This window comes from Trichomycterus rosablanca, unplaced genomic scaffold (assembly GCF_030014385.1).
Source record: "Trichomycterus rosablanca isolate fTriRos1 unplaced genomic scaffold, fTriRos1.hap1 scaffold_187, whole genome shotgun sequence".
Lineage (NCBI taxonomy): Eukaryota > Metazoa > Chordata > Actinopteri > Siluriformes > Trichomycteridae > Trichomycterus > Trichomycterus rosablanca.
In genome coordinates this window covers 2,149-28,007 of record NW_026947015.1, presented here as the reverse complement: position 1 = coordinate 28,007, position 25,859 = coordinate 2,149, and the positions used below count along the sequence as shown (strand labels likewise).

The window sequence follows — 25,859 nt, the reverse complement described above, 5'->3', positions numbered from 1 at the left end:
GCGCTTTTGCTGCAGGTTTTCGTCGCTCTACCTCGAGCCCTCTTCCTTGAGCGGCCGGTGGCCTACGGAGGCCTGGGCGACCGGCGAGCAGGGCTGGAGTTTCTCTTCATTCACGTACAAATCTTTCGCCTTTTACTAAAGATTTCCGTGGAGAGGAACGTTGACAAGTTCAACTTATTTTTTGAAGGCTTTGTCTTTGCAAAGCTGCTCTTTTGCTGGTGGAATGACAGAAGGTGTGTGGGCGGCCGGTCAGCGCCGTCCACTAGTCCGGACCCTCAAAAGGTAGGGCCCGTGGCCCGGCGCCTATTTCAGGTTATCGCTTCTCGGCCTTTTGGCTAAGATCAAGTGTAGTATCTGTTCTTATCAGTTTAATATCTGATACGTCCTCTACCCGAGGACCATATATTAAATGGATTTTTAGGCCTGGGAGTCGGAAGAGGGGCTTGCTCCGTCCACTCCACGCATCGACCAGGTATTGCATTGCCTCCTGGCACGGTGCACCCTCATAAACGGTCAAACGAAAGAGTAATTGACGAATGCTGGTGACTGGCCCCTGCTGGAAAGCTGTTGGGATTAGGGGTACGGCGCCTTAGACCTTTGCCTAGCCTAGGCCCGGGGTTTCCTCGGTCCTTTTGCGCTAGGGAGTCCCGCTTTTCCCGCTTTTTCATTTTCCCTCCATTTTACTTAAAAAAAAAAAAAAAAAAAAAAAAAAAAGGCGAAAGACTTAATTTTCCCCCACCCTGTGTTTCTCCAGGCAAAGGCTGTGCTGCCTCGTCACCCACCCGACGACCCAAGGGCGCTTTTGCTGCAGGTTTTCGTCGCTCTACCTCGAGCCCTCTTCCTTGAGCGGCCGGTGGCCTACGGAGGCCTGGGCGACCGGCGAGCAGGGCTGGAGTTTCTCTTCATTCACGTACAAATCTTTCGCCTTTTACTAAAGATTTCCGTGGAGAGGAACGTTGACAAGTTCAACTTATTTTTTGAAGGCTTTGTCTTTGCAAAGCTGCTCTTTTGCTGGTGGAATGACAGAAGGTGTGTGGGCGGCCGGTCAGCGCCGTCCACTAGTCCGGACCCTCAAAAGGTAGGGCCCGTGGCCCGGCGCCTATTTCAGGTTATCGCTTCTCGGCCTTTTGGCTAAGATCAAGTGTAGTATCTGTTCTTATCAGTTTAATATCTGATACGTCCTCTACCCGAGGACCATATATTAAATGGATTTTTAGGCCTGGGAGTCGGAAGAGGGGCTTGCTCCGTCCACTCCACGCATCGACCAGGTATTGCATTGCCTCCTGGCACGGTGCACCCTCATAAACGGTCAAACGAAAGAGTAATTGACGAATGCTGGTGACTGGCCCCTGCTGGAAAGCTGTTGGGATTAGGGGTACGGCGCCTTAGACCTTTGCCTAGCCTAGGCCCGGGGTTTCCTCGGTCCTTTTGCGCTAGGGAGTCCCGCTTTTCCCGCTTTTTCATTTTCCCTCCATTTTACTTAAAAAAAAAAAAAAAAAAAAAAAAAAGGCGAAAGACTTAATTTTCCCCCACCCTGTGTTTCTCCAGGCAAAGGCTGTGCTGCCTCGTCACCCACCCGACGACCCAAGGGCGCTTTTGCTGCAGGTTTTCGTCGCTCTACCTCGAGCCCTCTTCCTTGAGCGGCCGGTGGCCTACGGAGGCCTGGGCGACCGGCGAGCAGGGCTGGAGTTTCTCTTCATTCACGTACAAATCTTTCGCCTTTTACTAAAGATTTCCGTGGAGAGGAACGTTGACAAGTTCAACTTATTTTTTGAAGGCTTTGTCTTTGCAAAGCTGCTCTTTTGCTGGTGGAATGACAGAAGGTGTGTGGGCGGCCGGTCAGCGCCGTCCACTAGTCCGGACCCTCAAAAGGTAGGGCCCGTGGCCCGGCGCCTATTTCAGGTTATCGCTTCTCGGCCTTTTGGCTAAGATCAAGTGTAGTATCTGTTCTTATCAGTTTAATATCTGATACGTCCTCTACCCGAGGACCATATATTAAATGGATTTTTAGGCCTGGGAGTCGGAAGAGGGGCTTGCTCCGTCCACTCCACGCATCGACCAGGTATTGCATTGCCTCCTGGCACGGTGCACCCTCATAAACGGTCAAACGAAAGAGTAATTGACGAATGCTGGTGACTGGCCCCTGCTGGAAAGCTGTTGGGATTAGGGGTACGGCGCCTTAGACCTTTGCCTAGCCTAGGCCCGGGGTTTCCTCGGTCCTTTTGCGCTAGGGAGTCCCGCTTTTCCCGCTTTTTCATTTTCCCTCCATTTTACTTAAAAAAAAAAAAAAAAAAAAAAAAAAAGGCGAAAGACTTAATTTTCCCCCACCCTGTGTTTCTCCAGGCAAAGGCTGTGCTGCCTCGTCACCCACCCGACGACCCAAGGGCGCTTTTGCTGCAGGTTTTCGTCGCTCTACCTCGAGCCCTCTTCCTTGAGCGGCCGGTGGCCTACGGAGGCCTGGGCGACCGGCGAGCAGGGCTGGAGTTTCTCTTCATTCACGTACAAATCTTTCGCCTTTTACTAAAGATTTCCGTGGAGAGGAACGTTGACAAGTTCAACTTATTTTTTGAAGGCTTTGTCTTTGCAAAGCTGCTCTTTTGCTGGTGGAATGACAGAAGGTGTGTGGGCGGCCGGTCAGCGCCGTCCACTAGTCCGGACCCTCAAAAGGTAGGGCCCGTGGCCCGGCGCCTATTTCAGGTTATCGCTTCTCGGCCTTTTGGCTAAGATCAAGTGTAGTATCTGTTCTTATCAGTTTAATATCTGATACGTCCTCTACCCGAGGACCATATATTAAATGGATTTTTAGGCCTGGGAGTCGGAAGAGGGGCTTGCTCCGTCCACTCCACGCATCGACCAGGTATTGCATTGCCTCCTGGCACGGTGCACCCTCATAAACGGTCAAACGAAAGAGTAATTGACGAATGCTGGTGACTGGCCCCTGCTGGAAAGCTGTTGGGATTAGGGGTACGGCGCCTTAGACCTTTGCCTAGCCTAGGCCCGGGGTTTCCTCGGTCCTTTTGCGCTAGGGAGTCCCGCTTTTCCCGCTTTTTCATTTTCCCTCCATTTTACTTAAAAAAAAAAAAAAAAAAAAAAAAAAGGCGAAAGACTTAATTTTCCCCCACCCTGTGTTTCTCCAGGCAAAGGCTGTGCTGCCTCGTCACCCACCCGACGACCCAAGGGCGCTTTTGCTGCAGGTTTTCGTCGCTCTACCTCGAGCCCTCTTCCTTGAGCGGCCGGTGGCCTACGGAGGCCTGGGCGACCGGCGAGCAGGGCTGGAGTTTCTCTTCATTCACGTACAAATCTTTCGCCTTTTACTAAAGATTTCCGTGGAGAGGAACGTTGACAAGTTCAACTTATTTTTTGAAGGCTTTGTCTTTGCAAAGCTGCTCTTTTGCTGGTGGAATGACAGAAGGTGTGTGGGCGGCCGGTCAGCGCCGTCCACTAGTCCGGACCCTCAAAAGGTAGGGCCCGTGGCCCGGCGCCTATTTCAGGTTATCGCTTCTCGGCCTTTTGGCTAAGATCAAGTGTAGTATCTGTTCTTATCAGTTTAATATCTGATACGTCCTCTACCCGAGGACCATATATTAAATGGATTTTTAGGCCTGGGAGTCGGAAGAGGGGCTTGCTCCGTCCACTCCACGCATCGACCAGGTATTGCATTGCCTCCTGGCACGGTGCACCCTCATAAACGGTCAAACGAAAGAGTAATTGACGAATGCTGGTGACTGGCCCCTGCTGGAAAGCTGTTGGGATTAGGGGTACGGCGCCTTAGACCTTTGCCTAGCCTAGGCCCGGGGTTTCCTCGGTCCTTTTGCGCTAGGGAGTCCCGCTTTTCCCGCTTTTTCATTTTCCCTCCATTTTACTTAAAAAAAAAAAAAAAAAAAAAAAAAAGGCGAAAGACTTAATTTTCCCCCACCCTGTGTTTCTCCAGGCAAAGGCTGTGCTGCCTCGTCACCCACCCGACGACCCAAGGGCGCTTTTGCTGCAGGTTTTCGTCGCTCTACCTCGAGCCCTCTTCCTTGAGCGGCCGGTGGCCTACGGAGGCCTGGGCGACCGGCGAGCAGGGCTGGAGTTTCTCTTCATTCACGTACAAATCTTTCGCCTTTTACTAAAGATTTCCGTGGAGAGGAACGTTGACAAGTTCAACTTATTTTTTGAAGGCTTTGTCTTTGCAAAGCTGCTCTTTTGCTGGTGGAATGACAGAAGGTGTGTGGGCGGCCGGTCAGCGCCGTCCACTAGTCCGGACCCTCAAAAGGTAGGGCCCGTGGCCCGGCGCCTATTTCAGGTTATCGCTTCTCGGCCTTTTGGCTAAGATCAAGTGTAGTATCTGTTCTTATCAGTTTAATATCTGATACGTCCTCTATCCGAGGACCATATATTAAATGGATTTTTAGGCCTGGGAGTCGGAAGAGGGGCTTGCTCCGTCCACTCCACGCATCGACCAGGTATTGCATTGCCTCCTGGCACGGTGCACCCTCATAAACGGTCAAACGAAAGAGTAATTGACGAATGCTGGTGACTGGCCCCTGCTGGAAAGCTGTTGGGATTAGGGGTACGGCGCCTTAGACCTTTGCCTAGCCTAGGCCCGGGGTTTCCTCGGTCCTTTTGCGCTAGGGAGTCCCGCTTTTCCCGCTTTTTCATTTTCCCTCCATTTTACTTAAAAAAAAAAAAAAAAAAAAAAAAAAAAAAAAAAGGCGAAAGACTTAATTTTCCCCCACCCTGTGTTTCTCCAGGCAAAGGCTGTGCTGCCTCGTCACCCACCCGACGACCCAAGGGCGCTTTTGCTGCAGGTTTTCGTCGCTCTACCTCGAGCCCTCTTCCTTGAGCGGCCGGTGGCCTACGGAGGCCTGGGCGACCGGCGAGCAGGGCTGGAGTTTCTCTTCATTCACGTACAAATCTTTCGCCTTTTACTAAAGATTTCCGTGGAGAGGAACGTTGACAAGTTCAACTTATTTTTTGAAGGCTTTGTCTTTGCAAAGCTGCTCTTTTGCTGGTGGAATGACAGAAGGTGTGTGGGCGGCCGGTCAGCGCCGTCCACTAGTCCGGACCCTCAAAAGGTAGGGCCCGTGGCCCGGCGCCTATTTCAGGTTATCGCTTCTCGGCCTTTTGGCTAAGATCAAGTGTAGTATCTGTTCTTATCAGTTTAATATCTGATACGTCCTCTACCCGAGGACCATATATTAAATGGATTTTTAGGCCTGGGAGTCGGAAGAGGGGCTTGCTCCGTCCACTCCACGCATCGACCAGGTATTGCATTGCCTCCTGGCACGGTGCACCCTCATAAACGGTCAAACGAAAGAGTAATTGACGAATGCTGGTGACTGGCCCCTGCTGGAAAGCTGTTGGGATTAGGGGTACGGCGCCTTAGACCTTTGCCTAGCCTAGGCCCGGGGTTTCCTCGGTCCTTTTGCGCTAGGGAGTCCCGCTTTTCCCGCTTTTTCATTTTCCCTCCATTTTACTTAAAAAAAAAAAAAAAAAAAAAAAAAAAGGCGAAAGACTTAATTTTCCCCCACCCTGTGTTTCTCCAGGCAAAGGCTGTGCTGCCTCGTCACCCACCCGACGACCCAAGGGCGCTTTTGCTGCAGGTTTTCGTCGCTCTACCTCGAGCCCTCTTCCTTGAGCGGCCGGTGGCCTACGGAGGCCTGGGCGACCGGCGAGCAGGGCTGGAGTTTCTCTTCATTCACGTACAAATCTTTCGCCTTTTACTAAAGATTTCCGTGGAGAGGAACGTTGACAAGTTCAACTTATTTTTTGAAGGCTTTGTCTTTGCAAAGCTGCTCTTTTGCTGGTGGAATGACAGAAGGTGTGTGGGCGGCCGGTCAGCGCCGTCCACTAGTCCGGACCCTCAAAAGGTAGGGCCCGTGGCCCGGCGCCTATTTCAGGTTATCGCTTCTCGGCCTTTTGGCTAAGATCAAGTGTAGTATCTGTTCTTATCAGTTTAATATCTGATACGTCCTCTACCCGAGGACCATATATTAAATGGATTTTTAGGCCTGGGAGTCGGAAGAGGGGCTTGCTCCGTCCACTCCACGCATCGACCAGGTATTGCATTGCCTCCTGGCACGGTGCACCCTCATAAACGGTCAAACGAAAGAGTAATTGACGAATGCTGGTGACTGGCCCCTGCTGGAAAGCTGTTGGGATTAGGGGTACGGCGCCTTAGACCTTTGCCTAGCCTAGGCCCGGGGTTTCCTCGGTCCTTTTGCGCTAGGGAGTCCCGCTTTTCCCGCTTTTTCATTTTCCCTCCATTTTACTTAAAAAAAAAAAAAAAAAAAAAAAAAAAGGCGAAAGACTTAATTTTCCCCCACCCTGTGTTTCTCCAGGCAAAGGCTGTGCTGCCTCGTCACCCACCCGACGACCCAAGGGCGCTTTTGCTGCAGGTTTTCGTCGCTCTACCTCGAGCCCTCTTCCTTGAGCGGCCGGTGGCCTACGGAGGCCTGGGCGACCGGCGAGCAGGGCTGGAGTTTCTCTTCATTCACGTACAAATCTTTCGCCTTTTACTAAAGATTTCCGTGGAGAGGAACGTTGACAAGTTCAACTTATTTTTTGAAGGCTTTGTCTTTGCAAAGCTGCTCTTTTGCTGGTGGAATGACAGAAGGTGTGTGGGCGGCCGGTCAGCGCCGTCCACTAGTCCGGACCCTCAAAAGGTAGGGCCCGTGGCCCGGCGCCTATTTCAGGTTATCGCTTCTCGGCCTTTTGGCTAAGATCAAGTGTAGTATCTGTTCTTATCAGTTTAATATCTGATACGTCCTCTACCCGAGGACCATATATTAAATGGATTTTTAGGCCTGGGAGTCGGAAGAGGGGCTTGCTCCGTCCACTCCACGCATCGACCAGGTATTGCATTGCCTCCTGGCACGGTGCACCCTCATAAACGGTCAAACGAAAGAGTAATTGACGAATGCTGGTGACTGGCCCCTGCTGGAAAGCTGTTGGGATTAGGGGTACGGCGCCTTAGACCTTTGCCTAGCCTAGGCCCGGGGTTTCCTCGGTCCTTTTGCGCTAGGGAGTCCCGCTTTTCCCGCTTTTTCATTTTCCCTCCATTTTACTTAAAAAAAAAAAAAAAAAAAAAAAAAAAGGCGAAAGACTTAATTTTCCCCCACCCTGTGTTTCTCCAGGCAAAGGCTGTGCTGCCTCGTCACCCACCCGACGACCCAAGGGCGCTTTTGCTGCAGGTTTTCGTCGCTCTACCTCGAGCCCTCTTCCTTGAGCGGCCGGTGGCCTACGGAGGCCTGGGCGACCGGCGAGCAGGGCTGGAGTTTCTCTTCATTCACGTACAAATCTTTCGCCTTTTACTAAAGATTTCCGTGGAGAGGAACGTTGACAAGTTCAACTTATTTTTTGAAGGCTTTGTCTTTGCAAAGCTGCTCTTTTGCTGGTGGAATGACAGAAGGTGTGTGGGCGGCCGGTCAGCGCCGTCCACTAGTCCGGACCTTCAAAAGGTAGGGCCCGTGGCCCGGCGCCTATTTCAGGTTATCGCTTCTCGGCCTTTTGGCTAAGATCAAGTGTAGTATCTGTTCTTATCAGTTTAATATCTGATACGTCCTCTACCCGAGGACCATATATTAAATGGATTTTTAGGCCTGGGAGTCGGAAGAGGGGCTTGCTCCGTCCACTCCACGCATCGACCAGGTATTGCATTGCCTCCTGGCACGGTGCACCCTCATAAACGGTCAAACGAAAGAGTAATTGACGAATGCTGGTGACTGGCCCCTGCTGGAAAGCTGTTGGGATTAGGGGTACGGCGCCTTAGACCTTTGCCTAGCCTAGGCCCGGGGTTTCCTCGGTCCTTTTGCGCTAGGGAGTCCCGCTTTTCCCGCTTTTTCATTTTCCCTCCATTTTACTTAAAAAAAAAAAAAAAAAAAAAAAAAAAGGCGAAAGACTTAATTTACCCCCACCCTGTGTTTCTCCAGGCAAAGGCTGTGCTGCCTCGTCACCCACCCGACGACCCAAGGGCGCTTTTGCTGCAGGTTTTCGTCGCTCTACCTCGAGCCCTCTTCCTTGAGCGGCCGGTGGCCTACGGAGGCCTGGGCGACCGGCGAGCAGGGCTGGAGTTTCTCTTCATTCACGTACAAATCTTTCGCCTTTTACTAAAGATTTCCGTGGAGAGGAACGTTGACAAGTTCAACTTATTTTTTGAAGGCTTTGTCTTTGCAAAGCTGCTCTTTTGCTGGTGGAATGACAGAAGGTGTGTGGGCGGCCGGTCAGCGCCGTCCACTAGTCCGGACCCTCAAAAGGTAGGGCCCGTGGCCCGGCGCCTATTTCAGGTTATCGCTTCTCGGCCTTTTGGCTAAGATCAAGTGTAGTATCTGTTCTTATCAGTTTAATATCTGATACGTCCTCTACCCGAGGACCATATATTAAATGGATTTTTAGGCCTGGGAGTCGGAAGAGGGGCTTGCTCCGTCCACTCCACGCATCGACCAGGTATTGCATTACCTCCTGGCACGGTGCACCCTCATAAACGGTCAAACGAAAGAGTAATTGACGAATGCTGGTGACTGGCCCCTGCTGGAAAGCTGTTGGGATTAGGGGTACGGCGCCTTAGACCTTTGCCTAGCCTAGGCCCGGGGTTTCCTCGGTCCTTTTGCGCTAGGGAGTCCCGCTTTTCCCGCTTTTTCATTTTCCCTCCATTTTACTTAAAAAAAAAAAAAAAAAAAAAAAAAAGGCGAAAGACTTAATTTTCCCCCACCCTGTGTTTCTCCAGGCAAAGGCTGTGCTGCCTCGTCACCCACCCGACGACCCAAGGGCGCTTTTGCTGCAGGTTTTCGTCGCTCTACCTCGAGCCCTCTTCCTTGAGCGGCCGGTGGCCTACGGAGGCCTGGGCGACCGGCGAGCAGGGCTGGAGTTTCTCTTCATTCACGTACAAATCTTTCGCCTTTTACTAAAGATTTCCGTGGAGAGGAACGTTGACAAGTTCAACTTATTTTTTGAAGGCTTTGTCTTTGCAAAGCTGCTCTTTTGCTGGTGGAATGACAGAAGGTGTGTGGGCGGCCGGTCAGCGCCGTCCACTAGTCCGGACCCTCAAAAGGTAGGGCCCGTGGCCCGGCGCCTATTTCAGGTTATCGCTTCTCGGCCTTTTGGCTAAGATCAAGTGTAGTATCTGTTCTTATCAGTTTAATATCTGATACGTCCTCTACCCGAGGACCATATATTAAATGGATTTTTAGGCCTGGGAGTCGGAAGAGGGGCTTGCTCCGTCCACTCCACGCATCGACCAGGTATTGCATTGCCTCCTGGCACGGTGCACCCTCATAAACGGTCAAACGAAAGAGTAATTGACGAATGCTGGTGACTGGCCCCTGCTGGAAAGCTGTTGGGATTAGGGGTACGGCGCCTTAGACCTTTGCCTAGCCTAGGCCCGGGGTTTCCTCGGTCCTTTTGCGCTAGGGAGTCCCGCTTTTCCCGCTTTTTCATTTTCCCTCCATTTTACTTAAAAAAAAAAAAAAAAAAAAAAAAAAAGGCGAAAGACTTAATTTTCCCCCACCCTGTGTTTCTCCAGGCAAAGGCTGTGCTGCCTCGTCACCCACCCGACGACCCAAGGGCGCTTTTGCTGCAGGTTTTCGTCGCTCTACCTCGAGCCCTCTTCCTTGAGCGGCCGGTGGCCTACGGAGGCCTGGGCGACCGGCGAGCAGGGCTGGAGTTTCTCTTCATTCACGTACAAATCTTTCGCCTTTTACTAAAGATTTCCGTGGAGAGGAACGTTGACAAGTTCAACTTATTTTTTGAAGGCTTTGTCTTTGCAAAGCTGCTCTTTTGCTGGTGGAATGACAGAAGGTGTGTGGGCGGCCGGTCAGCGCCGTCCACTAGTCCGGACCCTCAAAAGGTAGGGCCCGTGGCCCGGCGCCTATTTCAGGTTATCGCTTCTCGGCCTTTTGGCTAAGATCAAGTGTAGTATCTGTTCTTATCAGTTTAATATCTGATACGTCCTCTACCCGAGGACCATATATTAAATGGATTTTTAGGCCTGGGAGTCGGAAGAGGGGCTTGCTCCGTCCACTCCACGCATCGACCAGGTATTGCATTGCCTCCTGGCACGGTGCACCCTCATAAACGGTCAAACGAAAGAGTAATTGACGAATGCTGGTGACTGGCCCCTGCTGGAAAGCTGTTGGGATTAGGGGTACGGCGCCTTAGACCTTTGCCTAGCCTAGGCCCGGGGTTTCCTCGGTCCTTTTGCGCTAGGGAGTCCCGCTTTTCCCGCTTTTTCATTTTCCCTCCATTTTACTTAAAAAAAAAAAAAAAAAAAAAAAAAAAAGGCGAAAGACTTAATTTTCCCCCACCCTGTGTTTCTCCAGGCAAAGGCTGTGCTGCCTCGTCACCCACCCGACGACCCAAGGGCGCTTTTGCTGCAGGTTTTCGTCGCTCTACCTCGAGCCCTCTTCCTTGAGCGGCCGGTGGCCTACGGAGGCCTGGGCGACCGGCGAGCAGGGCTGGAGTTTCTCTTCATTCACGTACAAATCTTTCGCCTTTTACTAAAGATTTCCGTGGAGAGGAACGTTGACAAGTTCAACTTATTTTTTGAAGGCTTTGTCTTTGCAAAGCTGCTCTTTTGCTGGTGGAATGACAGAAGGTGTGTGGGCGGCCGGTCAGCGCCGTCCACTAGTCCGGACCCTCAAAAGGTAGGGCCCGTGGCCCGGCGCCTATTTCAGGTTATCGCTTCTCGGCCTTTTGGCTAAGATCAAGTGTAGTATCTGTTCTTATCAGTTTAATATCTGATACGTCCTCTACCCGAGGACCATATATTAAATGGATTTTTAGGCCTGGGAGTCGGAAGAGGGGCTTGCTCCGTCCACTCCACGCATCGACCAGGTATTGCATTGCCTCCTGGCACGGTGCACCCTCATAAACGGTCAAACGAAAGAGTAATTGACGAATGCTGGTGACTGGCCCCTGCTGGAAAGCTGTTGGGATTAGGGGTACGGCGCCTTAGACCTTTGCCTAGCCTAGGCCCGGGGTTTCCTCGGTCCTTTTGCGCTAGGGAGTCCCGCTTTTCCCGCTTTTTCATTTTCCCTCCATTTTACTTAAAAAAAAAAAAAAAAAAAAAAAAAAAAGGCGAAAGACTTAATTTTCCCCCACCCTGTGTTTCTCCAGGCAAAGGCTGTGCTGCCTCGTCACCCACCCGACGACCCAAGGGCGCTTTTGCTGCAGGTTTTCGTCGCTCTACCTCGAGCCCTCTTCCTTGAGCGGCCGGTGGCCTACGGAGGCCTGGGCGACCGGCGAGCAGGGCTGGAGTTTCTCTTCATTCACGTACAAATCTTTCGCCTTTTACTAAAGATTTCCGTGGAGAGGAACGTTGACAAGTTCAACTTATTTTTTGAAGGCTTTGTCTTTGCAAAGCTGCTCTTTTGCTGGTGGAATGACAGAAGGTGTGTGGGCGGCCGGTCAGCGCCGTCCACTAGTCCGGACCCTCAAAAGGTAGGGCCCGTGGCCCGGCGCCTATTTCAGGTTATCGCTTCTCGGCCTTTTGGCTAAGATCAAGTGTAGTATCTGTTCTTATCAGTTTAATATCTGATACGTCCTCTACCCGAGGACCATATATTAAATGGATTTTTAGGCCTGGGAGTCGGAAGAGGGGCTTGCTCCGTCCACTCCACGCATCGACCAGGTATTGCATTGCCTCCTGGCACGGTGCACCCTCATAAACGGTCAAACGAAAGAGTAATTGACGAATGCTGGTGACTGGCCCCTGCTGGAAAGCTGTTGGGATTAGGGGTACGGCGCCTTAGACCTTTGCCTAGCCTAGGCCCGGGGTTTCCTCGGTCCTTTTGCGCTAGGGAGTCCCGCTTTTCCCGCTTTTTCATTTTCCCTCCATTTTACTTAAAAAAAAAAAAAAAAAAAAAAAAAAAGGCGAAAGACTTAATTTTCCCCCACCCTGTGTTTCTCCAGGCAAAGGCTGTGCTGCCTCGTCACCCACCCGACGACCCAAGGGCGCTTTTGCTGCAGGTTTTCGTCGCTCTACCTCGAGCCCTCTTCCTTGAGCGGCCGGTGGCCTACGGAGGCCTGGGCGACCGGCGAGCAGGGCTGGAGTTTCTCTTCATTCACGTACAAATCTTTCGCCTTTTACTAAAGATTTCCGTGGAGAGGAACGTTGACAAGTTCAACTTATTTTTTGAAGGCTTTGTCTTTGCAAAGCTGCTCTTTTGCTGGTGGAATGACAGAAGGTGTGTGGGCGGCCGGTCAGCGCCGTCCACTAGTCCGGACCCTCAAAAGGTAGGGCCCGTGGCCCGGCGCCTATTTCAGGTTATCGCTTCTCGGCCTTTTGGCTAAGATCAAGTGTAGTATCTGTTCTTATCAGTTTAATATCTGATACGTCCTCTACCCGAGGACCATATATTAAATGGATTTTTAGGCCTGGGAGTCGGAAGAGGGGCTTGCTCCGTCCACTCCACGCATCGACCAGGTATTGCATTGCCTCCTGGCACGGTGCACCCTCATAAACGGTCAAACGAAAGAGTAATTGACGAATGCTGGTGACTGGCCCCTGCTGGAAAGCTGTTGGGATTAGGGGTACGGCGCCTTAGACCTTTGCCTAGCCTAGGCCCGGGGTTTCCTCGGTCCTTTTGCGCTAGGGAGTCCCGCTTTTCCCGCTTTTTCATTTTCCCTCCATTTTACTTAAAAAAAAAAAAAAAAAAAAAAAAAAAGGCGAAAGACTTAATTTTCCCCCACCCTGTGTTTCTCCAGGCAAAGGCTGTGCTGCCTCGTCACCCACCCGACGACCCAAGGGCGCTTTTGCTGCAGGTTTTCGTCGCTCTACCTCGAGCCCTCTTCCTTGAGCGGCCGGTGGCCTACGGAGGCCTGGGCGACCGGCGAGCAGGGCTGGAGTTTCTCTTCATTCACGTACAAATCTTTCGCCTTTTACTAAAGATTTCCGTGGAGAGGAACGTTGACAAGTTCAACTTATTTTTTGAAGGCTTTGTCTTTGCAAAGCTGCTCTTTTGCTGGTGGAATGACAGAAGGTGTGTGGGCGGCCGGTCAGCGCCGTCCACTAGTCCGGACCCTCAAAAGGTAGGGCCCGTGGCCCGGCGCCTATTTCAGGTTATCGCTTCTCGGCCTTTTGGCTAAGATCAAGTGTAGTATCTGTTCTTATCAGTTTAATATCTGATACGTCCTCTACCCGAGGACCATATATTAAATGGATTTTTAGGCCTGGGAGTCGGAAGAGGGGCTTGCTCCGTCCACTCCACGCATCGACCAGGTATTGCATTGCCTCCTGGCACGGTGCACCCTCATAAACGGTCAAACGAAAGAGTAATTGACGAATGCTGGTGACTGGCCCCTGCTGGAAAGCTGTTGGGATTAGGGGTACGGCGCCTTAGACCTTTGCCTAGCCTAGGCCCGGGGTTTCCTCGGTCCTTTTGCGCTAGGGAGTCCCGCTTTTCCCGCTTTTTCATTTTCCCTCCATTTTACTTAAAAAAAAAAAAAAAAAAAAAAAAAAAGGCGAAAGACTTAATTTTCCCCCACCCTGTGTTTCTCCAGGCAAAGGCTGTGCTGCCTCGTCACCCACCCGACGACCCAAGGGCGCTTTTGCTGCAGGTTTTCGTCGCTCTACCTCGAGCCCTCTTCCTTGAGCGGCCGGTGGCCTACGGAGGCCTGGGCGACCGGCGAGCAGGGCTGGAGTTTCTCTTCATTCACGTACAAATCTTTCGCCTTTTACTAAAGATTTCCGTGGAGAGGAACGTTGACAAGTTCAACTTATTTTTTGAAGGCTTTGTCTTTGCAAAGCTGCTCTTTTGCTGGTGGAATGACAGAAGGTGTGTGGGCGGCCGGTCAGCGCCGTCCACTAGTCCGGACCCTCAAAAGGTAGGGCCCGTGGCCCGGCGCCTATTTCAGGTTATCGCTTCTCGGCCTTTTGGCTAAGATCAAGTGTAGTATCTGTTCTTATCAGTTTAATATCTGATACGTCCTCTACCCGAGGACCATATATTAAATGGATTTTTAGGCCTGGGAGTCGGAAGAGGGGCTTGCTCCGTCCACTCCACGCATCGACCAGGTATTGCATTGCCTCCTGGCACGGTGCACCCTCATAAACGGTCAAACGAAAGAGTAATTGACGAATGCTGGTGACTGGCCCCTGCTGGAAAGCTGTTGGGATTAGGGGTACGGCGCCTTAGACCTTTGCCTAGCCTAGGCCCGGGGTTTCCTCGGTCCTTTTGCGCTAGGGAGTCCCGCTTTTCCCGCTTTTTCATTTTCCCTCCATTTTACTTAAAAAAAAAAAAAAAAAAAAAAAAAAAGGCGAAAGACTTAATTTTCCCCCACCCTGTGTTTCTCCAGGCAAAGGCTGTGCTGCCTCGTCACCCACCCGACGACCCAAGGGCGCTTTTGCTGCAGGTTTTCGTCGCTCTACCTCGAGCCCTCTTCCTTGAGCGGCCGGTGGCCTACGGAGGCCTGGGCGACCGGCGAGCAGGGCTGGAGTTTCTCTTCATTCACGTACAAATCTTTCGCCTTTTACTAAAGATTTCCGTGGAGAGGAACGTTGACAAGTTCAACTTATTTTTTGAAGGCTTTGTCTTTGCAAAGCTGCTCTTTTGCTGGTGGAATGACAGAAGGTGTGTGGGCGGCCGGTCAGCGCCGTCCACTAGTCCGGACCCTCAAAAGGTAGGGCCCGTGGCCCGGCGCCTATTTCAGGTTATCGCTTCTCGGCCTTTTGGCTAAGATCAAGTGTAGTATCTGTTCTTATCAGTTTAATATCTGATACGTCCTCTACCCGAGGACCATATATTAAATGGATTTTTAGGCCTGGGAGTCGGAAGAGGGGCTTGCTCCGTCCACTCCACGCATCGACCAGGTATTGCATTGCCTCCTGGCACGGTGCACCCTCATAAACGGTCAAACGAAAGAGTAATTGACGAATGCTGGTGACTGGCCCCTGCTGGAAAGCTGTTGGGATTAGGGGTACGGCGCCTTAGACCTTTGCCTAGCCTAGGCCCGGGGTTTCCTCGGTCCTTTTGCGCTAGGGAGTCCCGCTTTTCCCGCTTTTTCATTTTCCCTCCATTTTACTTAAAAAAAAAAAAAAAAAAAAAAAAAAGGCGAAAGACTTAATTTTCCCCCACCCTGTGTTTCTCCAGGCAAAGGCTGTGCTGCCTCGTCACCCACCCGACGACCCAAGGGCGCTTTTGCTGCAGGTTTTCGTCGCTCTACCTCGAGCCCTCTTCCTTGAGCGGCCGGTGGCCTACGGAGGCCTGGGCGACCGGCGAGCAGGGCTGGAGTTTCTCTTCATTCACGTACAAATCTTTCGCCTTTTACTAAAGATTTCCGTGGAGAGGAACGTTGACAAGTTCAACTTATTTTTTGAAGGCTTTGTCTTTGCAAAGCTGCTCTTTTGCTGGTGGAATGACAGAAGGTGTGTGGGCGGCCGGTCAGCGCCGTCCACTAGTCCGGACCCTCAAAAGGTAGGGCCCGTGGCCCGGCGCCTATTTCAGGTTATCGCTTCTCGGCCTTTTGGCTAAGATCAAGTGTAGTATCTGTTCTTATCAGTTTAATATCTGATACGTCCTCTACCCGAGGACCATATATTAAATGGATTTTTAGGCCTGGGAGTCGGAAGAGGGGCTTGCTCCGTCCACTCCACGCATCGACCAGGTATTGCATTGCCTCCTGGCACGGTGCACCCTCATAAACGGTCAAACGAAAGAGTAATTGACGAATGCTGGTGACTGGCCCCTGCTGGAAAGCTGTTGGGATTAGGGGTACGGCGCCTTAGACCTTTGCCTAGCCTAGGCCCGGGGTTTCCTCGGTCCTTTTGCGCTAGGGAGTCCCGCTTTTCCCGCTTTTTCATTTTCCCTCCATTTTACTTAAAAAAAAAAAAAAAAAAAAAAAAAAGGCGAAAGACTTAATTTTCCCCCACCCTGTGTTTCTCCAGGCAAAGGCTGTGCTGCCTCGTCACCCACCCGACGACCCAAGGGCGCTTTTGCTGCAGGTTTTCGTCGCTCTACCTCGAGCCCTCTTCCTTGAGCGGCCGGTGGCCTACGGAGGCCTGGGCGACCGGCGAGCAGGGCTGGAGTTTCTCTTCATTCACGTACAAATCTTTCGCCTTTTACTAAAGATTTCCGTGGAGAGGAACGTTGACAAGTTCAACTTATTTTTTGAAGGCTTTGTCTTTGCAAAGCTGCTCTTTTGCTGGTGGAATGACAGAAGGTGTGTGGGCGGCCGGTCAGCGCCGTCCACTAGTCCGGACCCTCAAAAGGTAGGGCCCGTGGCCCGGCGCCTATTTCAGGTTATCGCTTCTCGGCCTTTTGGCTAAGATCAAGTGAAGATGCTGGGAGACGAACGCGAAAGGCCGGCCAGGGTGGCGCGGCTCAGAAATTCAGTACGGTTGGAGATCAGAGAAGAAGACGTGCAGTTTATGCGGCAGCGAGGCACACCTCTATCGTAGCTGCCCAGCAAGGAAAAACACCTTTGCTAGCCTTTTCTCGCAGGACCTACAAATGGAGGAGATGGAGGCAGTAGTAGTGAAGGAGCAGTCAGAGAGCAAAGAACAGGGGGGAAGACAGGAAGAAGCTGAAAGGAGAAACCAAAAGCAGAGAGAACTGGAGAAAACATGTACTGATGAAGAAGAGGAGAATATACTTGAAGCAGTGCAGCAAATAGTAAGTGAATGGGGCGACTTGTCGGAGACAGAGGGAGAGGCGGTCTCTGGAGAAGTCACCCAAGCCTTGGGAAAAACACCTGAGGATGAAGACCGGGCAGAACAGATGGAACAGCAGGAGAAAGACAGACACCCAGGGACCAAAGCAGAGAAAAGAAAAGCAAAGAGAAGCCGGAGAGGAATGGAGGGAGCTGCTGGAGGATCAGACAACGAGGGAGAACAAGGACGACACAAGGAAAGGAAAGCAGAAGACACAGAAGAAAAGCGCACCATAGGTGAGGTCAGCGATGCATCATGGAGAAAGGAGGGGGAGGAGGACATGCACACAGAGGGGAGACTGGAGAGATGGACAATAGCAGAGACTGATGAACAGGAAATTATGTGAACTTCAGGGGAGTATGGGAAAAAGGGGAGGGGAAAGGGTGATGGAAAAGGTAAGAGAAAAGTAAAGGTAAATTAGATTAAAGCAAAATGCTAACAAAGTTAAAAATAGCAACCTTGAATGTGAGAGGGATGAGGCAGGGTATCAGAAGAGCAGCGATATTTAAGACCTTAGAAACAATACCTTTTGATGTCTTGTTTGTCCAGGAGTGCCATCTACGCCCAGGCCAAGATGAGACTCGCTTCTCAGAAGGCTGGGAAAGGGGACCGGCGGCATGGGGGGCAGGAGAGGGAAAAGGGGATGGAGTGGGAATAGTGTTTGGGACACAGGAGTTTGAGGTGAGTGAAGTGATAACAGTGGTGCCAGGGAGGATTTTGATGGTGGATGGAGAATGGAGGGGACTGCAATTTAGAGCCATATGTGTGTACGCGCCAGCGGTGGCTGGAGAAAAAGCGGGGTTTTTCCAGGCACTGGAACCCTTAAAGTACACAAACAGGCAAGTATGGATGGGAGGAGATTTTAACGTAAATTTAAAAAGAGAAAAAGAGCTGGACCGAGTTGTAACAGAAGCAGGGCTGATGGATGCTGCCAAGGCAGCTAAGCAAGGGGAAGATCAAATAACCTGGAGAAACAGTAGGGGTGACATGTCGCGGCTAGATTACATCTTTCTGCCAAAGAACTTAAGAGTGGAGCAGGTGCAAGTCAGCCCGTTCTGGAGCACAGATCACTGCCTAGTGAAGGCAGTGGTCGAAGTAGAAAAAAAGGGAAGGGGACCTGGAATGTGGAGACTAAATACAACGTTCCTGAAAGATAGCTCCTTCTGTGAAAAATTCCGCACCATGTATGCTGGCTGGAGAGCCCTGAAAGTACTGTACCGTAGCTATAGTGAGTGGTGGGAAAACCTTAAGATTAGAGTAGCCTCATTTTGCCAAAAGTGGGGAAGGGATACGGCAAGAAAGGAAAAGAAGGACGTAGCCCAGTGGTCAAAAGATTTGAAGGTAGCTTGGGCCACAAAAGATACAGCAGGGATCAAGGAGGCAAGTAGAAATATGCAAGATCACTTTGTTGAGAAGGCACGTAGCTATTGTGTACAGATGGGACAGTACAGATTACAGCAGGACGAAAAACCAACTAAATACTTCTTTGATAAGGTAAAGAAAAGACAAAAGAAATCACATATGGTAGGACTGAGGACGGGTGCTGTGTGCGTCACAACAACGGGAGAAATGCTCAAGGTAGTAGAAAGGTTTTACGAGGACCTATTCCAAGAAAGGAAGGTAAATGTGAGGGAAGCTGAGACCTTTTGGGAGGCTTTAGGGCAAAGACTTGATAAGAAGGAAAGGCAAGAGTTGGAGATTGAGTTTAGTTTGGAAGAAGTGGAGAGGGCCATGCGCTCACTAAAGGGAGGGGTAGCACCAGGGGGCGATGGGCTCCCAAAAGAATGGTATCAGGCCTTTTGGCCCCAGATTGGTCCAGATTTGTTAGAAGTGTACACAGAAGCCGAGAGACATAGGAAATTGCCTCTGTCCCTCAGGACAGGCCATGTAACACTAATCCACAAAAAAGGAGACAGAACGGACTTAGCTAACTGGAGACCGATCACAAATCTAACGACAGACTATAAAATCCTGGCAAAGGTCCTAGCTAGGCGGATGAGGGGGGTGATGGCCAGAGTAATCCATCCGGACCAGACGAGTGGAGTGCCAGGACGGTCGAGTGCAATGAATATAGCACTGATAAGGGACGCAATTGCGTGGGCCCAGCAGCGAAAGGTGCCCCTGGCACTCCTTGGCATAGACCAGGAAAAAGCATTTGATCGAGTCAGCCATAAGTATTTGTTCGCTACAATGGAGAGGATGGGTTTCGGGCAGGCATACATCGCATTAGTGCGCTTGTTGTACGAGGGAGCGGCAAGTAGGATTGGAGTAAATGGCTACTACTCCAAACAAGTAGGACAGGTAGGAGGGGTAAGGCAGGGGTGCCCATTGTCCCCGCTGCTATACGTCTTATATCTGGAACCACTAATAGCCCGTTTCAGAGCAGAGGCCAGGCTTAGAGGACTCCACATTCCAGGGGGCAAGGGGACGAGGGCCAAGGTATCAGCATACGCGGATGATACGACATTGTTCTTGGGGGAAGAGTCAGACTTCGAAACAGTGTACGAAATCACGCAGTCGTTTACTAAGGCGACGGGAGCACGCATCAACAAGAATAAGTCGGCCGTGATGTGTGTGGGCGCATGGCAGGGCAGGGAAAGGGTCCCGGGAGAATATCCCTTATGTAAGGATGGCATGCGAATTTTGGGGATTAAATTCTGGAAAGAAAGCAGCGCAAGGAAAAACTGGGAGGAGGCCTTAGTCAAGGCACAGGTTAGAACTGAAAGATGGATCTTGAGGGATTTGTCCCTAACAGGGAGAGTCGTTGCAGTGAACTGCGACATAATGTCTAGCCTTATCTACATGGCTTATGCGTTCCCGATCCCGTATGGGGTAAGTAGAAGACTTGAGCGCATGGTCTTCAGGTTTATCTGGAAAGGTGGATGTGAGTGGGTGGCAAGAGGAGTAATGTATCAAGAGATAGCGAAGGGAGGCAGAGGAGTAATATGTGGGCCCCTCAAACTAAGATCCTTATACAAATCAAACCTAGCAAGGTTGGTGAAGGGATCAGAGGGACACCTAGCAACTTTGTTCGCTAAGTTTTGGTTTGGTTTTCCGTTGAGAGAGGTGGTCCCCTGGAGGGGAATGGAGCCATGGTCAGATGATCTCCCTGAACACTACAGAGAGGCAGTAAGTTTCGTCCGGGAGCACAAGTGGTGCACAACAAATGAGCTCATTTTAGACCATAGGCAGTTGTACAGGCAGTGGAAAGAAGAGCATGTAAATAAGCTAGCGCTGGAGCAACCAACGAGAGAGGTTGACTGGGTGGCTCTACAACCCAAGTGGTTAGATGGAGCCAGCAGAGATCTGCACTGGCTTGCGGCACTAAAAAGATTACCAGTAAGAGAAAGACTGCACAGGCATGGGCGAAGCAGAACATCACAGTGCCCGGTGGGTTGCGGAGGAACAGAAAGCATAGAGCATGCACTGTGGTCATGCCCTATAGCAAAGACCTATTGGCAACGAATTGCAGAATGGTGGCAAAGAGAAAATGAGATGGACATAGACCGAAGCCTCGTTCTTTATGGTGTGAGAGCTAGGGGAACAGAAGCTCTGTGGGCAGTGGTCTCAGCGGCTAAGGTGGTGTTGTGGAGGAGTAGATGCAGATGTGTACAAAAAAAGAAGCCACAAGTTACACTGGAGGGCCTCTTCAGAGAGTTCTTGGCCAGACACAGGAAGGTAGCACAGCTAGAACGAGAGGAAATATGAAGGAAAAATAAAACACTGTAAAAATAAGAAAAAGCATTTAAACAAAAGGCGAATGTTTTCTGTTATGTATTGTTTTTGGTTGCCTGTAATGGATTAATGTTAAGATAACGCAACAGAACAAGCTGGGAGTCATTTAGAAAGAAAAATGTAATCAAAATGAAATATTGTTTTATTGTATGAACTTTGCTTCAAGGTTTTTGGAAATTGTGAGATGTAAATATTATGGAAATGTGAATTGTTTTTCTAATAAAAAAATAAAAAAATAAAAAAAATCTGTTCTTATCAGTTTAATATCTGATACGTCCTCTACCCGAGGACCATATATTAAATGGATTTTTAGGCCTGGGAGTCGGAAGAGGGGCTTGCTCCGTCCACTCCACGCATCGACCAGGTATTGCATTGCCTCCAGGGACGGTGCACCCTCATAAACGGTCAAACGAAAGAGTAATTGACGAATGCTGGTGACTGGCCCCTGCTGGAAAGCTGTTGGGATTAGGGGTACGGCGCCTTAGACCTTTGCCTAGCCTAGGCCCGGGGTTTCCTCGGTCCTTTTGCGCTAGAAAGTCCCGCTTTTCCCGCTTTTTCATTTTCCCTCCATTTTACTTAAAAAAAAAAAAAAAAAAAAAAAAAAGGCGAAAGACTTAATTTTCCCCCACCCTGTGTTTCTCCAGGCAAAGGCTGTGCTGCCTCGTCACCCACCCGACGACCCAAGGGCGCTTTTGCTGCAGGTTTTCGTCGCTCTACCTCGAGCCCTCTTCCTTGAGCGGCCGGTGGCCTACGGAGGCCTGGGCGACCGGCGAGCAGGGCTGGAGTTTCTCTTCATTCACGTACAAATCTTTCGCCTTTTACTAAAGATTTCCGTGGAGAGGAACGTTGACAAGTTCAACTTATTTTTTGAAGGCTTTGTCTTTGCAAAGCTGCTCTTTTGCTGGTGGAATGACAGAAGGTGTGTGGGCGTGAAGGCGGCCGGTCAGCGCCGTCCACTAGTCCGGACCCTCAAAAGGTAGGGCCCGTGGCCCGGCGCCTATTTCAGGTTATCGCTTCTCGGCCTTTTGGCTAAGATCAAGTGTAGTATCTGTTCTTATCAGTTTAATATCTGATACGTCCTCTACCCGAGGACCATATATTAAATGGATTTTTAGGCCTGGGAGTCGGAAGAGGGGCTTGCTCCGTCCACTCCACGCATCGACCAGGTATTGCATTGCCTCCTGGCACGGTGCACCCTCATAAACGGTCAAACGAAAGAGTAATTGACGAATGCTGGTGACTGGCCCCTGCTGGAAAGCTGTTGGGATTAGGGGTACGGCGCCTTAGACCTTTGCCTAGCCTAGGCCCGGGGTTTCCTCGGTCCTTTTGCGCTAGGGAGTCCCGCTTTTCCCACTTTTTCATTTTCCCTCCATTTTACTTTAAAAAAAAAAAAAAAAAAAAAAAGGCGAAAGACTTAATTTTCCCCCACCCTGTGTTTCTCCAGGCAAAGGCTGTGCTGCCTCGTCACCCACCCGACGACCCAAGGGCGCTTTTGCTGCAGGTTTTCGTCGCTCTACCTCGAGCCCTCTTCCTTGAGCGGCCGGTGGCCTACGGAGGCCTGGGCGACCGGCGAGCAGGGCTGGAGTTTCTCTTCATTCACGTACAAATCTTTCGCCTTTTACTAAAGATTTCCGTGGAGAGGAACGTTGACAAGTTCAACTTATTTTTTGAAGGCTTTGTCTTTGCAAAGCTGCTCTTTTGCTGGTGGAATGACAGAAGGTGTGTGGGCGTGAAGGCGGCCGGTCAGCGCCGTCCACTAGTCCGGACCCTCAAAAGGTAGGGCCCGTGGCCCGGCGCCTATTTCAGGTTATCGCTTCTCGGCCTTTTGGCTAAGATCAAGTGTAGTATCTGTTCTTATCAGTTTAATATCTGATACGTCCTCTACCCGAGGACCATATATTAAATGGATTTTTAGGCCTGGGAGTCGGAAGAGGGGCTTGCTCCGTCCACTCCACGCATCGACCAGGTATTGCATTGCCTCCTGGCACGGTGCACCCTCATAAACGGTCAAACGAAAGAGTAATTGACGAATGCTGGTGACTGGCCCCTGCTGGAAAGCTGTTGGGATTAGGGGTACGGCGCCTTAGACCTTTGCCTAGCCTAGGCCCGGGGTTTCCTCGGTCCTTTTGCGCTAGGGAGTCCCGCTTTTCCCACTTTTTCATTTTCCCTCCATTTTACTTTAAAAAAAAAAAAAAAAAAAAAAAGGCGAAAGACTTAATTTTCCCCCACCCTGTGTTTCTCCAGGCAAAGGCTGTGCTGCCTCGTCACCCACCCGACGACCCAAGGGCGCTTTTGCTGCAGGTTTTCGTCGCTCTACCTCGAGCCCTCTTCCTTGAGCGGCCGGTGGCCTACGGAGGCCTGGGCGACCGGCGAGCAGGGCTGGAGTTTCTCTTCATTCACGTACAAATCTTTCGCCTTTTACTAAAGATTTCCGTGGAGAGGAACGTTGACAAGTTCAACTTATTTTTTGAAGGCTTTGTCTTTGCAAAGCTGCTCTTTTGCTGGTGGAATGACAGAAGGTGTGTGGGCGTGAAGGCGGCCGGTCAGCGCCGTCCACTAGTCCGGACCCTCAAAAGGTAGGGCCCGTGGCCCGGCGCCTATTTCAGGTTATCGCTTCTCGGCCTTTTGGCTAAGATCAAGTGTAGTATCTGTTCTTATCAGTTTAATATCTGATACGTCCTCTACCCGAGGACCATATATTAAATGGATTTTTAGGCCTGGGAGTCGGAAGAGGGGCTTGCTCCGTCCACTCCACGCATCGACCAGGTATTGCATTGCCTCCTGGCACGGTGCACCCTCATAAACGGTCAAACGAAAGAGTAATTGACGAATGCTGGTGACTGGCCCCTGCTGGAAAGCTGTTGGGATTAGGGGTACGGCGCCTTAGACCTTTGCCTAGCCTAGGCCCGGGGTTTCCTCGGTCCTTTTGCGCTAGGGAGTCCCGCTTTTCCCACTTTTTCATTTTCCCTCCATTTTACTTTAAAAAAAAAAAAAAAAAAAAAAAGGCGAAAGACTTAATTTTCCCCCACCCTGTGTTTCTCCAGGCAAAGGCTGTGCTGCCTCGTCACCCACCCGACGACCCAAGGGCGCTTTTGCTGCAGGTTTTCGTCGCTCTACCTCGAGCCCTCTTCCTTGAGCGGCCGGTGGCCTACGGAGGCCTGGGCGACCGGCGAGCAGGGCTGGAGTTTCTCTTCATTCACGTACAAATCTTTCGCCTTTTACTAAAGATTTCCGTGGAGAGGAACGTTGACAAGTTCAACTTATTTTTTGAAGGCTTTGTCTTTGCAAAGCTGCTCTTTTGCTGGTGGAATGACAGAAGGTGTGTGGGCGTGAAGGCGGCCGGTCAGCGCCGTCCACTAGTCCGGACCCTCAAAAGGTAGGGCCCGTGGCCCGGCGCCTATTTCAGGTTATCGCTTCTCGGCCTTTTGGCTAAGATCAAGTGTAGTATCTGTTCTTATCAGTTTAATATCTGATACGTCCTCTACCCGAGGACCATATATTAAATGGATTTTTAGGCCTGGGAGTCGGAAGAGGGGCTTGCTCCGTCCACTCCACGCATCGACCAGGTATTGCATTGCCTCCTGGCACGGTGCACCCTCATAAACGGTCAAACGAAAGAGTAATTGACGAATGCTGGTGACTGGCCCCTGCTGGAAAGCTGTTGGGATTAGGGGTACGGCGCCTTAGACCTTTGCCTAGCCTAGGCCCGGGGTTTCCTCGGTCCTTTTGCGCTAGGGAGTCCCGCTTTTCCCACTTTTTCATTTTCCCTCCATTTTACTTTAAAAAAAAAAAAAAAAAAAAAAAGGCGAAAGACTTAATTTTCCCCCACCCTGTGTTTCTCCAGGCAAAGGCTGTGCTGCCTCGTCACCCACCCGACGACCCAAGGGCGCTTTTGCTGCAGGTTTTCGTCGCTCTACCTCGAGCCCTCTTCCTTGAGCGGCCGGTGGCCTACGGAGGCCTGGGCGACCGGCGAGCAGGGCTGGAGTTTCTCTTCATTCACGTACAAATCTTTCGCCTTTTACTAAAGATTTCCGTGGAGAGGAACGTTGACAAGTTCAACTTATTTTTTGAAGGCTTTGTCTTTGCAAAGCTGCTCTTTTGCTGGTGGAATGACAGAAGGTGTGTGGGCGTGAAGGCGGCCGGTCAGCGCCGTCCACTAGTCCGGACCCTCAAAAGGTAGGGCCCGTGGCCCGGCGCCTATTTCAGGTTATCGCTTCTCGGCCTTTTGGCTAAGATCAAGTGTAGTATCTGTTCTTATCAGTTTAATATCTGATACGTCCTCTACCCGAGGACCATATATTAAATGGATTTTTAGGCCTGGGAGTCGGAAGAGGGGCTTGCTCCGTCCACTCCACGCATCGACCAGGTATTGCATTGCCTCCTGGCACGGTGCACCCTCATAAACGGTCAAACGAAAGAGTAATTGACGAATGCTGGTGACTGGCCCCTGCTGGAAAGCTGTTGGGATTAGGGGTACGGCGCCTTAGACCTTTGCCTAGCCTAGGCCCGGGGTTTCCTCGGTCCTTTTGCGCTAGGGAGTCCCGCTTTTCCCACTTTTTCATTTTCCCTCCATTTTACTTTAAAAAAAAAAAAAAAAAAAAAAAGGCGAAAGACTTAATTTTCCCCCACCCTGTGTTTCTCCAGGCAAAGGCTGTGCTGCCTCGTCACCCACCCGACGACCCAAGGGCGCTTTTGCTGCAGGTTTTCGTCGCTCTACCTCGAGCCCTCTTCCTTGAGCGGCCGGTGGCCTACGGAGGCCTGGGCGACCGGCGAGCAGGGCTGGAGTTTCTCTTCATTCACGTACAAATCTTTCGCCTTTTACTAAAGATTTCCGTGGAGAGGAACGTTGACAAGTTCAACTTATTTTTTGAAGGCTTTGTCTTTGCAAAGCTGCTCTTTTGCTGGTGGAATGACAGAAGGTGTGTGGGCGTGAAGGCGGCCGGTCAGCGCCGTCCACTAGTCCGGACCCTCAAAAGGTAGGGCCCGTGGCCCGGCGCCTATTTCAGGTTATCGCTTCTCGGCCTTTTGGCTAAGATCAAGTGTAGTATCTGTTCTTATCAGAGATGGCGTTCAACAATGTGCGTATGCCGGTCAGGTTGATGCGGCTTAGAAATTCTGTCAGAATTGAATTGAATGAGACAAGCACCGAGGCACAGAGAGCTGGATTTACTTTACAGAAAATTGTACAAGGAATCTTACGAGACATTTGTAGGCAACAGACGGAAAACATCTTTTGTCTTCAAGACTTTACGTCTGCTGGCTACGTGGATATCACTTACCAAGACATGGAAACATGCCAAGACTTTTTAGCTACGTGGGAAAGAAGAAAAGATCATCCGGCCATCGGGGGACTAAAGGTGAGAGCGATGTACATCTGGGAGGAGGTTAATGTTACAGTACATATGTACAATCCGTTTGTTGAGGAGGAAGACATTAAGCACTACCTGCAAAGATACTGTTTAAATGTGGAAGGGGGACAGAAGGTACTCAACCAGTT

The 25,859-nt window shown here is 50.8% G+C and overlaps 53 non-coding genes and 1 pseudogene across 53 annotated transcripts; all 54 read left to right on the top strand.

Annotated features, from left to right (window-relative positions):
* The first annotated feature begins 91 nt into the window (after positions 1–91).
* LOC134306126 (U5 spliceosomal RNA) lies at positions 92–206 on the top strand. Its single transcript, XR_010008932.1, has one exon. It is a non-coding gene; the product is annotated as a U5 spliceosomal RNA (small nuclear RNA).
* Positions 207–315: 109 nt separating this feature from the next.
* Positions 316–506, top strand: LOC134306180 (U2 spliceosomal RNA). The gene has a single exon (XR_010008983.1). It is a non-coding gene; the product is annotated as a U2 spliceosomal RNA (small nuclear RNA).
* A 381-nt stretch (positions 507–887) lies between these two features.
* LOC134306125 (U5 spliceosomal RNA) lies at positions 888–1,002 on the top strand. The gene has a single exon (XR_010008931.1). It is a non-coding gene; the product is annotated as a U5 spliceosomal RNA (small nuclear RNA).
* Positions 1,003–1,111: 109 nt separating this feature from the next.
* Positions 1,112–1,302, top strand: LOC134306179 (U2 spliceosomal RNA). Its single transcript, XR_010008982.1, has one exon. It is a non-coding gene; the product is annotated as a U2 spliceosomal RNA (small nuclear RNA).
* A 379-nt stretch (positions 1,303–1,681) lies between these two features.
* On the top strand, positions 1,682–1,796 carry LOC134306124 (U5 spliceosomal RNA). Its single transcript, XR_010008930.1, has one exon. It is a non-coding gene; the product is annotated as a U5 spliceosomal RNA (small nuclear RNA).
* Positions 1,797–1,905: 109 nt separating this feature from the next.
* LOC134306178 (U2 spliceosomal RNA) lies at positions 1,906–2,096 on the top strand. The gene has a single exon (XR_010008981.1). It is a non-coding gene; the product is annotated as a U2 spliceosomal RNA (small nuclear RNA).
* Positions 2,097–2,476: 380 nt separating this feature from the next.
* LOC134306123 (U5 spliceosomal RNA) lies at positions 2,477–2,591 on the top strand. Its single transcript, XR_010008929.1, has one exon. It is a non-coding gene; the product is annotated as a U5 spliceosomal RNA (small nuclear RNA).
* Positions 2,592–2,700: 109 nt separating this feature from the next.
* Positions 2,701–2,891, top strand: LOC134306177 (U2 spliceosomal RNA). Its single transcript, XR_010008980.1, has one exon. It is a non-coding gene; the product is annotated as a U2 spliceosomal RNA (small nuclear RNA).
* Positions 2,892–3,270: 379 nt separating this feature from the next.
* LOC134306122 (U5 spliceosomal RNA) lies at positions 3,271–3,385 on the top strand. Its single transcript, XR_010008928.1, has one exon. It is a non-coding gene; the product is annotated as a U5 spliceosomal RNA (small nuclear RNA).
* Positions 3,386–3,494: 109 nt separating this feature from the next.
* On the top strand, positions 3,495–3,685 carry LOC134306175 (U2 spliceosomal RNA). Its single transcript, XR_010008978.1, has one exon. It is a non-coding gene; the product is annotated as a U2 spliceosomal RNA (small nuclear RNA).
* Positions 3,686–4,064: 379 nt separating this feature from the next.
* Positions 4,065–4,179, top strand: LOC134306121 (U5 spliceosomal RNA). The gene has a single exon (XR_010008927.1). It is a non-coding gene; the product is annotated as a U5 spliceosomal RNA (small nuclear RNA).
* A 109-nt stretch (positions 4,180–4,288) lies between these two features.
* Positions 4,289–4,479, top strand: LOC134306165 (U2 spliceosomal RNA). The gene has a single exon (XR_010008968.1). It is a non-coding gene; the product is annotated as a U2 spliceosomal RNA (small nuclear RNA).
* A 387-nt stretch (positions 4,480–4,866) lies between these two features.
* LOC134306120 (U5 spliceosomal RNA) lies at positions 4,867–4,981 on the top strand. The gene has a single exon (XR_010008926.1). It is a non-coding gene; the product is annotated as a U5 spliceosomal RNA (small nuclear RNA).
* A 109-nt stretch (positions 4,982–5,090) lies between these two features.
* LOC134306174 (U2 spliceosomal RNA) lies at positions 5,091–5,281 on the top strand. Its single transcript, XR_010008977.1, has one exon. It is a non-coding gene; the product is annotated as a U2 spliceosomal RNA (small nuclear RNA).
* A 380-nt stretch (positions 5,282–5,661) lies between these two features.
* On the top strand, positions 5,662–5,776 carry LOC134306119 (U5 spliceosomal RNA). Its single transcript, XR_010008925.1, has one exon. It is a non-coding gene; the product is annotated as a U5 spliceosomal RNA (small nuclear RNA).
* Positions 5,777–5,885: 109 nt separating this feature from the next.
* Positions 5,886–6,076, top strand: LOC134306173 (U2 spliceosomal RNA). The gene has a single exon (XR_010008976.1). It is a non-coding gene; the product is annotated as a U2 spliceosomal RNA (small nuclear RNA).
* A 380-nt stretch (positions 6,077–6,456) lies between these two features.
* LOC134306117 (U5 spliceosomal RNA) lies at positions 6,457–6,571 on the top strand. Its single transcript, XR_010008923.1, has one exon. It is a non-coding gene; the product is annotated as a U5 spliceosomal RNA (small nuclear RNA).
* A 109-nt stretch (positions 6,572–6,680) lies between these two features.
* Positions 6,681–6,871, top strand: LOC134306172 (U2 spliceosomal RNA). Its single transcript, XR_010008975.1, has one exon. It is a non-coding gene; the product is annotated as a U2 spliceosomal RNA (small nuclear RNA).
* A 380-nt stretch (positions 6,872–7,251) lies between these two features.
* On the top strand, positions 7,252–7,366 carry LOC134306116 (U5 spliceosomal RNA). The gene has a single exon (XR_010008922.1). It is a non-coding gene; the product is annotated as a U5 spliceosomal RNA (small nuclear RNA).
* A 109-nt stretch (positions 7,367–7,475) lies between these two features.
* LOC134306171 (U2 spliceosomal RNA) lies at positions 7,476–7,666 on the top strand. Its single transcript, XR_010008974.1, has one exon. It is a non-coding gene; the product is annotated as a U2 spliceosomal RNA (small nuclear RNA).
* A 380-nt stretch (positions 7,667–8,046) lies between these two features.
* On the top strand, positions 8,047–8,161 carry LOC134306114 (U5 spliceosomal RNA). The gene has a single exon (XR_010008921.1). It is a non-coding gene; the product is annotated as a U5 spliceosomal RNA (small nuclear RNA).
* Positions 8,162–8,270: 109 nt separating this feature from the next.
* LOC134306077 (U2 spliceosomal RNA) lies at positions 8,271–8,461 on the top strand. Its single transcript, XR_010008897.1, has one exon. It is a non-coding gene; the product is annotated as a U2 spliceosomal RNA (small nuclear RNA).
* Positions 8,462–8,840: 379 nt separating this feature from the next.
* Positions 8,841–8,955, top strand: LOC134306113 (U5 spliceosomal RNA). The gene has a single exon (XR_010008920.1). It is a non-coding gene; the product is annotated as a U5 spliceosomal RNA (small nuclear RNA).
* Positions 8,956–9,064: 109 nt separating this feature from the next.
* On the top strand, positions 9,065–9,255 carry LOC134306170 (U2 spliceosomal RNA). The gene has a single exon (XR_010008973.1). It is a non-coding gene; the product is annotated as a U2 spliceosomal RNA (small nuclear RNA).
* Positions 9,256–9,635: 380 nt separating this feature from the next.
* LOC134306112 (U5 spliceosomal RNA) lies at positions 9,636–9,750 on the top strand. The gene has a single exon (XR_010008919.1). It is a non-coding gene; the product is annotated as a U5 spliceosomal RNA (small nuclear RNA).
* A 109-nt stretch (positions 9,751–9,859) lies between these two features.
* LOC134306169 (U2 spliceosomal RNA) lies at positions 9,860–10,050 on the top strand. Its single transcript, XR_010008972.1, has one exon. It is a non-coding gene; the product is annotated as a U2 spliceosomal RNA (small nuclear RNA).
* A 381-nt stretch (positions 10,051–10,431) lies between these two features.
* LOC134306111 (U5 spliceosomal RNA) lies at positions 10,432–10,546 on the top strand. Its single transcript, XR_010008918.1, has one exon. It is a non-coding gene; the product is annotated as a U5 spliceosomal RNA (small nuclear RNA).
* Positions 10,547–10,655: 109 nt separating this feature from the next.
* On the top strand, positions 10,656–10,846 carry LOC134306168 (U2 spliceosomal RNA). Its single transcript, XR_010008971.1, has one exon. It is a non-coding gene; the product is annotated as a U2 spliceosomal RNA (small nuclear RNA).
* Positions 10,847–11,227: 381 nt separating this feature from the next.
* On the top strand, positions 11,228–11,342 carry LOC134306110 (U5 spliceosomal RNA). The gene has a single exon (XR_010008917.1). It is a non-coding gene; the product is annotated as a U5 spliceosomal RNA (small nuclear RNA).
* Positions 11,343–11,451: 109 nt separating this feature from the next.
* Positions 11,452–11,642, top strand: LOC134306167 (U2 spliceosomal RNA). The gene has a single exon (XR_010008970.1). It is a non-coding gene; the product is annotated as a U2 spliceosomal RNA (small nuclear RNA).
* Positions 11,643–12,022: 380 nt separating this feature from the next.
* LOC134306109 (U5 spliceosomal RNA) lies at positions 12,023–12,137 on the top strand. The gene has a single exon (XR_010008916.1). It is a non-coding gene; the product is annotated as a U5 spliceosomal RNA (small nuclear RNA).
* A 109-nt stretch (positions 12,138–12,246) lies between these two features.
* LOC134306166 (U2 spliceosomal RNA) lies at positions 12,247–12,437 on the top strand. Its single transcript, XR_010008969.1, has one exon. It is a non-coding gene; the product is annotated as a U2 spliceosomal RNA (small nuclear RNA).
* Positions 12,438–12,817: 380 nt separating this feature from the next.
* Positions 12,818–12,932, top strand: LOC134306108 (U5 spliceosomal RNA). The gene has a single exon (XR_010008915.1). It is a non-coding gene; the product is annotated as a U5 spliceosomal RNA (small nuclear RNA).
* Positions 12,933–13,041: 109 nt separating this feature from the next.
* Positions 13,042–13,232, top strand: LOC134306164 (U2 spliceosomal RNA). The gene has a single exon (XR_010008967.1). It is a non-coding gene; the product is annotated as a U2 spliceosomal RNA (small nuclear RNA).
* A 380-nt stretch (positions 13,233–13,612) lies between these two features.
* Positions 13,613–13,727, top strand: LOC134306107 (U5 spliceosomal RNA). The gene has a single exon (XR_010008914.1). It is a non-coding gene; the product is annotated as a U5 spliceosomal RNA (small nuclear RNA).
* Positions 13,728–13,836: 109 nt separating this feature from the next.
* LOC134306162 (U2 spliceosomal RNA) lies at positions 13,837–14,027 on the top strand. The gene has a single exon (XR_010008966.1). It is a non-coding gene; the product is annotated as a U2 spliceosomal RNA (small nuclear RNA).
* Positions 14,028–14,407: 380 nt separating this feature from the next.
* On the top strand, positions 14,408–14,522 carry LOC134306105 (U5 spliceosomal RNA). The gene has a single exon (XR_010008912.1). It is a non-coding gene; the product is annotated as a U5 spliceosomal RNA (small nuclear RNA).
* A 109-nt stretch (positions 14,523–14,631) lies between these two features.
* Positions 14,632–14,822, top strand: LOC134306161 (U2 spliceosomal RNA). The gene has a single exon (XR_010008965.1). It is a non-coding gene; the product is annotated as a U2 spliceosomal RNA (small nuclear RNA).
* A 379-nt stretch (positions 14,823–15,201) lies between these two features.
* Positions 15,202–15,316, top strand: LOC134306104 (U5 spliceosomal RNA). The gene has a single exon (XR_010008911.1). It is a non-coding gene; the product is annotated as a U5 spliceosomal RNA (small nuclear RNA).
* Positions 15,317–15,425: 109 nt separating this feature from the next.
* LOC134306153 (U2 spliceosomal RNA) lies at positions 15,426–15,616 on the top strand. The gene has a single exon (XR_010008957.1). It is a non-coding gene; the product is annotated as a U2 spliceosomal RNA (small nuclear RNA).
* Positions 15,617–15,995: 379 nt separating this feature from the next.
* LOC134306103 (U5 spliceosomal RNA) lies at positions 15,996–16,110 on the top strand. The gene has a single exon (XR_010008910.1). It is a non-coding gene; the product is annotated as a U5 spliceosomal RNA (small nuclear RNA).
* Positions 16,111–20,569: 4,459 nt separating this feature from the next.
* Positions 20,570–20,760, top strand: LOC134306079 (U2 spliceosomal RNA). Its single transcript, XR_010008898.1, has one exon. It is a non-coding gene; the product is annotated as a U2 spliceosomal RNA (small nuclear RNA).
* Positions 20,761–21,139: 379 nt separating this feature from the next.
* Positions 21,140–21,254, top strand: LOC134306102 (U5 spliceosomal RNA). Its single transcript, XR_010008909.1, has one exon. It is a non-coding gene; the product is annotated as a U5 spliceosomal RNA (small nuclear RNA).
* Positions 21,255–21,371: 117 nt separating this feature from the next.
* On the top strand, positions 21,372–21,562 carry LOC134306141 (U2 spliceosomal RNA). The gene has a single exon (XR_010008946.1). It is a non-coding gene; the product is annotated as a U2 spliceosomal RNA (small nuclear RNA).
* Positions 21,563–21,939: 377 nt separating this feature from the next.
* Positions 21,940–22,054, top strand: LOC134306101 (U5 spliceosomal RNA). Its single transcript, XR_010008908.1, has one exon. It is a non-coding gene; the product is annotated as a U5 spliceosomal RNA (small nuclear RNA).
* Positions 22,055–22,171: 117 nt separating this feature from the next.
* On the top strand, positions 22,172–22,362 carry LOC134306129 (U2 spliceosomal RNA). Its single transcript, XR_010008935.1, has one exon. It is a non-coding gene; the product is annotated as a U2 spliceosomal RNA (small nuclear RNA).
* Positions 22,363–22,739: 377 nt separating this feature from the next.
* Positions 22,740–22,854, top strand: LOC134306100 (U5 spliceosomal RNA). Its single transcript, XR_010008907.1, has one exon. It is a non-coding gene; the product is annotated as a U5 spliceosomal RNA (small nuclear RNA).
* Positions 22,855–22,971: 117 nt separating this feature from the next.
* On the top strand, positions 22,972–23,162 carry LOC134306118 (U2 spliceosomal RNA). The gene has a single exon (XR_010008924.1). It is a non-coding gene; the product is annotated as a U2 spliceosomal RNA (small nuclear RNA).
* A 377-nt stretch (positions 23,163–23,539) lies between these two features.
* Positions 23,540–23,654, top strand: LOC134306099 (U5 spliceosomal RNA). Its single transcript, XR_010008906.1, has one exon. It is a non-coding gene; the product is annotated as a U5 spliceosomal RNA (small nuclear RNA).
* A 117-nt stretch (positions 23,655–23,771) lies between these two features.
* LOC134306106 (U2 spliceosomal RNA) lies at positions 23,772–23,962 on the top strand. The gene has a single exon (XR_010008913.1). It is a non-coding gene; the product is annotated as a U2 spliceosomal RNA (small nuclear RNA).
* A 377-nt stretch (positions 23,963–24,339) lies between these two features.
* LOC134306098 (U5 spliceosomal RNA) lies at positions 24,340–24,454 on the top strand. Its single transcript, XR_010008905.1, has one exon. It is a non-coding gene; the product is annotated as a U5 spliceosomal RNA (small nuclear RNA).
* A 117-nt stretch (positions 24,455–24,571) lies between these two features.
* LOC134306095 (U2 spliceosomal RNA) lies at positions 24,572–24,762 on the top strand. Its single transcript, XR_010008903.1, has one exon. It is a non-coding gene; the product is annotated as a U2 spliceosomal RNA (small nuclear RNA).
* A 377-nt stretch (positions 24,763–25,139) lies between these two features.
* Positions 25,140–25,254, top strand: LOC134306097 (U5 spliceosomal RNA). The gene has a single exon (XR_010008904.1). It is a non-coding gene; the product is annotated as a U5 spliceosomal RNA (small nuclear RNA).
* Positions 25,255–25,371: 117 nt separating this feature from the next.
* Positions 25,372–25,509, top strand: LOC134306088 (U2 spliceosomal RNA; annotated as a pseudogene).
* The last annotated feature ends 350 nt before the right edge of the window (positions 25,510–25,859 follow it).